General features: G+C 44.5%; 1 long non-coding RNA gene across 1 annotated transcript; it reads left to right on the top strand.

Moving 5' to 3' along the window:
- Nucleotides 1-217: 217 nt before the first annotated feature.
- Nucleotides 218-4,199, top strand: LOC129633601 (uncharacterized). The gene is made up of 3 exons (XR_008705100.1): nucleotides 218-307; nucleotides 720-884; nucleotides 4,053-4,199. It is a non-coding gene; the product is annotated as an uncharacterized LOC129633601 (long non-coding RNA).
- The last annotated feature ends 3,362 nt before the right edge of the window (nucleotides 4,200-7,561 follow it).

Here is a 7,561-nt window from a genome sequence, read left to right as displayed (position 1 = left end):
AAGGATAAGAGGCTTATGAAAGCTTCCTGATGGGAGAGATTGACTGAAGGGGAAACTGGGTCTTATTCTGATGGAGGGGGCCATGCTTAGCAAATCTTTAATCCAATTTTCTGTTGATGGGTGGGGCTGTGTTCCCTCCCTGTTGCTTGACCTGAAGCCAAACTATGGTGGAGGTAATGAAGATAATGGTGACCTCCTTCAAAGGTCCCAGGCACAACTGCAACACTCAATGCCCCCGACCCTGAAGCAGGCCATTGCCGACCCACACCTCTGCTGGAGATTCCTGGACACTCCTGGGCATGTCTGGGTCAGTTTCTTGTGGTGTCATTGCTCCTTTCTCCTGGGTCCTGGTGCACACAAGGTTTTGTTTATGCCCTCCAAGAGTCAGTCCTGTGTAAGTTCTGGTGGTTCAATGGTGGGGTTAATGGTGACCTCCTCCAAGAGGGCTTATGCCATACCCAGGTCTGCTGCACCCAAAGCCCCTGCAGCAGGCCACTGCTGACCCATACCTCCACAGGAGACACTCAGATACAGTTCTGGTTCAGTCTCTGTGGGTTGGGTGTGTGTTTTTTGCCCTTCCCAGGTCAGAGCAGCTCAGGCAACCAAGTGCTTGGTGAGTGCACTGTCCCAGGTGGGCCATGCATCTTAATCACCTCCCTAGTCCCAATCACCCGGTTTCCCGGGTGCGTTGCGAGAGCACTGTCTCAGATGTGCCGTAGGTCTCCTCTGGAGAGCTGATCTCAGGCTGCGACCCTCCTGGCAGATGTCAACCATCCAGGATCTCAGGAAGACAAGGTTAATAGCTGGGAGCCTGCTCACAGTTTGGTGGAAGATGCCATCTCTGGGACTGAGATTGTAGCAGCTCCTTGCCTTCGGGCTTGAGAGTAAGGTCTAAACTCCTTCATATGGCCTCTGAGTTCTTTATCTTCTCTTATGTTGTCTTTAATCATGCCCTACCTCATGAGAATCTTCTCTCAATTCCTTACATATGCTACCCTCTCTACCTTTAGCCCCACTAGCCTGGAACCTCCAAGAGGGTGGGAACTCTGTTTGTCTCAAATATCATCATATCTTCAGGGCCCGGTGCAGTTCCTGGCCCTCAGTCTATGGTCATGCTCTGTGAGTCTGTAGCACTAGTCCAATTTCCCATATAAATGGTCATTTAAAAAGTGTATATGTTTTTGAATCTTCATATTCTTATCTTGAGTTCCTATCACACCAATCACCCTATTCTTGCAAGGTTGCCTTTATTATACTCTACTGTGATCCATATCGAGTCTTCTCAGGTGGCTCAGTGGTAAAGAATCTGCCTATTAATGCATTAGACGTTGGAGATTCAGGTTCAATCCCTGGGCTGGGAAGATCCCCTGGGGAAGGAAATATTAACCCCTTCCAGTGTTTTTGCCTGGGAAATTCCATGGACAGAGGAACCTGGCAAGTAACAGCCCATGGGGTCACAAGAGTTGGACATAACTTAGCGATTATTGTTCTGTTGCTAGCTCATTTCCAACTCTTTGCAACCCCATGAACTGCAGCACTCCAGGCTTCCCTGTCCTTCACTATTTCCTGGAGTTTTTTCAGATTCATGTCCATCGAGTCAGTGATTCCATCCAATCATCTCACCCTCTGTTGCCCCCTTCTCCTCCTGCCCTCAATCTTGCCCAGCATCAGGGTCTTTTCCAATGAGTAAGCTCTTTGCATCAGGTGGCCAAAGTATTGGAGCTTCAGCTTCAACAGCAGTCCTTCCAATGAATATTCAGAATTGATTTCCTTTAGGAATGACTGGTTTGATTTTCTTTCTGTCCAAAGGACTCTCAAGAGTCTTCTCCAACACCACATAAACTCTTTCAAATAATAGTCTCTTGTAAATCACGTAGCTCTTTCTGTATACGTTGAGCCTGTCTTCCACAGTAACTGCTTTCACAGGTTTTCTGGTTTTGTCTCCCTCTTCTTCTTTTTTTAAAATTATTATTGATTTATTTTTTGGGCCGCACCACAGAGCTTGTAGGATTTTAGTTCCTTGAGCCCTCTGTGGTGAAAGCGTGGATTCCTAATCACTGGACTGCCAGAAACTCCATCTCCCTCTTCTTCTAAATTCAGTCAAAAGCCCTCTGATCTGGTCATACTGTCCCTGTGACATGCGTAGTGGTCTCACCCTCTTGAGGGGCATTATTTCCTAGTCAGGTATAGTTTGCTTTTTCAAAGAAGGTCAGTGTTTGGCTTTGTTGTGATGTTGTTTAAAGACTCTGATTGTCGGACATTGTTCCTTTATGGTGAACAAATTACTCCTGCTTTAATTTTCACCACTCTCTTTCTTTGAAATGGTCAATCTAGTAAGGGAGGGTTTTACATATGCACCCCAGTCCCCACCCCCCATATTCTTCCAACCAAGAGTAGAGATCTAGAAGGCCCATTCCTACCCTTCATGGCACCCAACCTGGGAGCCTGATTCTCACACACTTACAGAAGAACCCTAGTCATAGATGACTTAGAAACTCCACTTCAGTTCTGAAAGTCTGAGGAGACAAAGTTTATTGTATCGTCTTGTGCAATCTCTGTTAAAGGGATCATGAATGTATCCAATTTTAAGCGACATATTATAGGAAAATAATGTGGAAGGTGTCTTATCATTTGCTGTGCCAAATAAGGAGGAGAAATAGATTTAAAATATATACCAGTTTGTCCTGAGAATGTAGAGAGGAAAGCCTGAACAAATTCAGTTTTTTTTTACCATGCCATGTGGCTTGTGGAATCTTACCTCCCCAACCAGGGACTAAGCCTGTGCCCCTCAGAGACCTAATCCCTGGACCACCAGGGAGTCCTCTTCTGTCCAAGGACTCTGTCCTTGCCAGTCTCCAGCCCTGGATAAACGCAAACACCTGTCTGATTCTTGCTCATGGGCTGCTGAACACCGCTATGACTATCTACAGCACGTTAACGCAATCTCAACTGTGCCCTCAATACCACTGACGATTCTTCTTGCTCATTCCTGGTTGATGTCCTTTCCCCAGTCCGACCACACCTGGGTGCTACGTGTCATTTTGGAGCCACATATCCAGATTCCTCCAGACAGGCTGAAGCACGCTCTCACACCCTGCCTTCTGAAGAGTTCTTGAAAGAACGCTCGATATTGAGTCTGAAGAACAAATCACGAGGGCTGACTTGGGAAGTCTGATTGTACTTCTGGAAGTTCCAAGGGCTAGAATTTGGACTCTGCGGGCATGGATGGCAGAGAGCAGGATTCAGGGGTCAGTCAAAGGGAGAACCACATCAGAGCTCTGGAAAAGCTGGATGGGTGGCATTAGAATAGAGTGTCCTCTCACAGCATCTGATTATATCAAACTTTATCTTCAATAGTTGGTGGAATGGGAGTTTGGGGATCCCTTGTAATCAAGAGAGCCTACTTTGTGTTGTAGCTTTCAAATTCACCGAGACATTTAATCATTATTTTAGGTGCAGGGGAAACACTCATTGTGATTGCAACTGGGTTTCTGCATGGGGGTCAGAGGATGCAAATGTGATCGAACTCCAAGGGTGTGTAAGATAGCACCCGGAAGAATGAGCGCTGCTGGGGAAGGGAGGGAATATTTTAGGAAAGGAGGTTGGTTTTAAGTTCAAAATTGTAGAATTTGACCAATATGTTCATATAGAAGAAGTAGCTAGGCAGAAGTATAGAAGAACAAATATCTGATGTAGAGACCCAAGTGGGTACAAATGGAAAGAAGCTTTAAAATTTTTTTTTAACTGGGGACTTTCCTGGTGTTCCAGTGGTTAAGACTCTGAGCTTCCACTGCAGGGCACCTGCTTTCAATCCCTAGTTCAGGAACTAAGATCCCGCAAGCTGTGTGGCTTGGCCCTCCCCCAGAAAACTGATTTAAGACCAGATTTTGAGGGACTTTCCTGGCAGTCCAGTGGTTAAGACTTCACCTTCCAATGCAGGAGGTGCCCGTTCAATCTCTGATGCAGAGAACTTGTGACCAAAGAAACAAAAGCATAAAACAGAAGCAGTATTATAACAAATTTAATAAAGACTTTTTTTTTTAAAAAAAAAGTATGTAAAACAACGGATTTTGAATGGCCCTCAGCAGCAGCAGCACCTAGAGCCCGTGCTCCACAAGAGAAGTCACCACAGTGAGGAAGCCAGAACTCCACAGCAGAGAGGAAACCCTGCTTTCTGCCTGTACGCAGCTACGACAACCCAGCACAGCCAAAAACAGATGAATAAATAAAAATAAAAATTTAAAATCTATGAATTCCATGAGCCCAAAATCTCCTTTTCTGCCTTAATGAGGAAGTGGGTTGAGTATCTGCCCCTGACAACCAAGTCCCCTAATTAAGACACATCAGCATCACCCTAACGATTAAAGCCCCATTAGCAAGTGTGTCTGTGTCCTCTCCTATAAAAACAGCTTCCCTCCACCTCTGGTTGTCTAAATCCTTCAGCACAAAGGCCACCTCTTAATGACAGCCTCCCTAAGCCCAGGAGCAGGAAGTGACCACTCCCATCTCTGAATCACAGGACACTGTCTAAGGATTCTCATTCCATGACCCACATTCTCCTTTGTTCTGTGGCTGCTTGGATGAGGGTATTAGCTTTCTGCTACAAACTGTAAGCCCCCTGAAAACAGGAACTATGTCAGTAGTTTTTTATTCCCCATCTCACCCTTCCACATCACTTACAGTGTAAATCCTCAGGAAGTCTGCTGACTGACTGTGAAAAACAAAGTTTCATTTTGTTAAACAAAGGCTCATGTATGTGTGCTAAGTTGCTTCAGTCATGTCTGACTCTTTGTGGCCCCAAGGACTATAGCTCGCCAGGCTCCTCTGTTCATGGGATTCTCCAGGCAAGAATATCGGAGTAAGGTTTGACAGAAAACAAAATTTTGTAAAGCAATTATCCTTCAATTAAAAAGTAAAAAACATTTTTGAAAAGAATACTGGAGTGAGTTGCCATGCCCTCCTCCAGGGGTTTTCCCAACCCAGGGATCAAACCAGCCACTCTTCTGTCTCTTGCATTAGCAGGCAGATTCTTTACCACCAGCACCACCTGGGAAGCCCAAACAAAGGCTCACTACCATATAAAGCTTGAGAGAAAGGAATGGAAAGAGATTTAGGACTGTTTCTCTGGAGACTTTTCAATCAAGTGTATAAATAGATAGAGAGTTCATAACCATTCAGAAATACAGTGACAATAAAATTGAGAAAATAGCATTACCGATACATAATAGTAATTTAATGAAAACATAACGGCTACCAACTTAAAGTCACAATTCCTGCCACTATCAACAGCCCTCCATAATAAAAATGGATTGCTTTCTTTTTGTCTAAAAGCAGAATAGCATGTTTTATATAACTGCTTCTCAAACTTTAGTGTGTACTGGACTCACCTGGGGCATCCTATTATAAGGTGGCTTCTGTTTCAAATTCCCAAGTGGCTCTGTGGCAAAGAATCAGCCTGCAATGCAGGAGACTCTGGTTCAATCCCTGGGTTGGGAAGATTCCCTGGAGGATGAAATGGCTACACACTCCAGTATTCTTGCCTGGAGAATCCCATGGACAAAGAAGTCTGGTGGGTTACAGTCCACAGTGTCTCAAAGACTCAAACACAACTTAGCACGTACTCTGTTTCAGTAGGTCTGGCTGTCATCTGAAATCCTGTCTTCCTTCCTTCCTTTTTCTTCCTTCGTTCCTTTCTTTCTTACTGGCTTTTATTCCTTTCTTTCTATTGAAGTATAGTTGAATTATTTTGGGTGTACAACATAATGATTCAATGCTCTTTACAACCCCATGGACTGTAGCTTGCCAGGTTCTCTGTCCATGGAATTCTCCAGGCAAGAATACTGGAGTGAGTAGCAGGGATTGAACCCGGGTTTCCTGCATTGCAGGTAGATTCTTTACTGTCTGAGCCACCAGAGAAGCTCTTTTATTGATTATACTCCATGTAAATTTATTGTAAGATATTGGATATAATCTCTGTGCTGTACTGAGATGATACATTTCTTTCTTTAAGATTTAAAAAAAATTATTGCATTTTATTTATTATTGTTATTTTTTGGCCACACCACACAGCATGTGGGATCTTAGTTCCCTGACCAGGAATCGAACCTGTGCCACCTGCATGGAAGCACAGAGTACTAACCACTGACGCACCAGGGAAGTCCTGAGATGATGCATCAAGGCATTAGCTCTCACCCACAGCATCCTGAAGAAGGTTCTCTACTCCTAGCTGAGGGAGGAAGGAAAAACTGATGCTTGGGTCATGCATGAATCAATCAGCTCTGCATGTTGGTTGTAGCCCAAAACAGACTGCTGTCCCCACAGGGACACTCACGGGTGGTCCTGAAAACAGTACTAAGGGAAGACACAGCTTCTCAGTGGACATCTGGTCCTCAGATGGACATGGAGGGGGAAGTAGCCTGACTTAATAAAACTGTCATCTTGAGGAAGAGAAAAGCATATTTACTTTAAAAAAAAATGACTTGCCACAGGATGATGCCTGACTGTTCCAGCTTGCGGTTATGACTTTTAAAGTGAACTAGTCAGGCTTCCCTGGACAAAGGATAAGAATCGGCCTGCTAATTCTTGGGGGCACAGGTTTGATCCCTGGTCCAGGGAGATCCCACATGCTGCAGGGCAACTAAGCTCATGCACCATAACTACTGAAGCCCCCACCCATGCTCAGCAACAAAAGAAGCCGCCACAATGAAAAGCCTGGGTATGGCAACTAGAGTAGCCCCCGACTGCCTCAATTAGAGAAAGCCCGAGTGCAGCAACAAAGACCTAGTGCAGCCAAATAAATAAATAAGCAAAGTGGACCAGACACCTAGATTGTGAACTTTCCTCCAATGACATTCAGGGGATCAGGAGCAAGGACAAGGAAAACCACAAGGGGGAATCAACCAGAGTGGGAGTTTTGCCAGGGAATGATGACAGAGGAAGGAAGAACAAGGGAAGTGAAGATATTTTAAAGAATAGATTGTGATAATGACCCACAAAGATATGAGGAAAGTAAAGGGATTTTGGAATTTTAATGGGGAAAAGAGAGAGGGGAATTGAGGCATTCAGATCAAAGAATTATTAGATTGGGGTGTTATAAAAGTAAGTTGAAAGGAGAGCAAGATGCTTGAAATGATTTCAGCAGCCCTAGGTCAGGAGGGTGATAATGGGAAGAGAAGGGCTGTGCTGGGTTGGAGGTAAGAGTCACCAAGGACTAAGGCAGGAGTGAGGGTGGAGAGGAAGGCAGAGAGCCAAGGAGACTTCATGAATATGGGAGGAGTGACAGGGAAGACAGTGGGCAGGTCAGGTTCTCAGATGGAATGAGATGGAAGGAGCTGATGTTGGGAGGGAGTGAGGGAGGAAGGAGAAATGACTCATTAAGAGACAATGGGGATCAAATAAATCTTTTTAGAAAATTTTTTTATTGAAGTATGGTTTATAATGTTTATGATGTTATGATTTATAATATTTTGTTAGTTTCAGGTGTACAGCAAAGTGAATCAGTTATACACGTACATATATCCACTTTTTTGGCCACACTGCATGGTATGTGGAACTTCTCTGA

This window comes from Bubalus kerabau, chromosome 19 (genome assembly GCF_029407905.1).
Source record: "Bubalus kerabau isolate K-KA32 ecotype Philippines breed swamp buffalo chromosome 19, PCC_UOA_SB_1v2, whole genome shotgun sequence".
In the NCBI taxonomy this organism is placed as follows: domain Eukaryota; kingdom Metazoa; phylum Chordata; class Mammalia; order Artiodactyla; family Bovidae; genus Bubalus; species Bubalus kerabau.
Note: the sequence above shows the minus strand (reverse complement) of the source record. Positions and strands in the feature narration are given on the sequence as shown.